This window comes from Mus caroli, chromosome X, assembly GCF_900094665.2.
Source record: "Mus caroli chromosome X, CAROLI_EIJ_v1.1, whole genome shotgun sequence".
In the NCBI taxonomy this organism is placed as follows: domain Eukaryota; kingdom Metazoa; phylum Chordata; class Mammalia; order Rodentia; family Muridae; genus Mus; species Mus caroli.
In genome coordinates, this window is record NC_034589.1 from 16604777 (window position 1) to 16606490 (window position 1714).

A 1714-nucleotide genomic window follows, 5' to 3' on the forward strand; every position below is an offset into this window, starting at 1 on the left:
TGAAACAAATGGATTTAACAGATATCTACAGAACATTTTATCCTAAAACAAAAGGATATACCTTCTTCTCAGCACCTCATGGTACCTTCTCCAAAACTGACCATATAACTGGTCACAAAACAGGCCTCAACAGATACAAACATATTGAAATTATCCCATGCATCCTATCAGGTCACCATGGACTAAGGCTGATCTTCAATAACAACATAAATAGTAGAAAGCCAACATTCACGTGGAAACTGAACAGCACTCTTCTCAGAAGATGGACTAGTGAGTCACCACTGGGAAGAGAGGCCCATTGCTCTTGCAAACTTTATATGCCTCAGTACAGGGGAATGCCAGGGCCAAGTAGTGGGAATAAGGGGATAGGGGAGGGGGGCAGTGCCTGAGGGACTTTTGGGATAGCATTGGAAATGTAAATGAAGGAAATACCTAATTGAAATAAAATAAAATAAAATAATTTAAAAAATATAAATAAGTATCTTTCACGATAGGCAAGTACTCTACTACTGAACTGTGTCCACGGCCCAGAAAAAGGAGAAATTTGTGTTTTTAAAAGTTGTAGCAATGGGATATGGGGAACCGAGGGTAATCTACAGAAAGTCCCAGATGGCAGGAAAACAAGAGGCCCCAAGGACCCAACGGGGATGACATTAGGTGAAATACCCAATGAAGGGGAAGAGAGAATATCTGTAGAGACAATATCTGGAGGTTAGGCACAGCCCCTGGTTGAGGGATGTGGCCACCTACCCTTCTCAAAATTTTATCCCAGAATTGCTCCTGTCTAAAGTAAATACAGGGACAAAGAGTGGAGCAGAGACTGAAGGAAAGGCCATCCAGAGACTGCCCCATCTGGGGATCCATCCCATATGCAGCCACCAAACCCAGTCAATATTACTGATACCAAGAAGTGCTTCCTGATCGGAACCTAATATGATATGGATGTCTCCTGAGAGGCTCTTCCAAGAACCTTACTGATACAGATGCAGATGCTTACAGCCGACCATTCTACTGAGTCCGAGGACCCCAATGGAGGAGTTAGGGGAAGGACTGAAGGAGCTGAAGCAGTTTGTAATCTCATAAGAAGAACGACAACATCAACCAACCAGACCCCCACCCCCCGAGCTTCCAGGGAATAAACCACCAACCAAAGGATAAACATGGAGGGACTCATGGCTCCAGATGCATATATAGCAGAGGATGGCCTTATCTGGTATTAACAGGAGGAGGAGGCCTTAGTCTTGTGAAGGCTCAATGCCACAGCATAGGGGAAGGCTAGAGTGGTGAGGCAGGAGTGTGTAGTGTGGGTGGGGGGGGCACTGTCATAGAAACAGGGATGGTGGGATAGTGGGTTTTGGGAAGGGAAACCAAGAAGGGGGATAATATTTGAAATGTAAATAAATAAAATATCCAATATTTTAAAAAAGTGTATATGTTTTAAGCCCTGATAGTTTATTCTTGTCTAAATTATTTCTAACCCTAATGTAGAACCTCCCTTAATGTACTTGAGTAGACAATCTCTTGGTCATCTTCTGTCTTAGTCAGGGTTTCTATTCCTGCACAAACATCATGACCAAGAAGCAAGTTGGGGAGGAAAGGGTTTATTTGGCTTACACTTCATGCTGCTGTTCATCACCAGAGAAGTCAGGACTGGAACTCAGACAGGTCAGGGAGCAGGAGCTGATACAGAGGCCATGGAGGGATGTTCTTTACT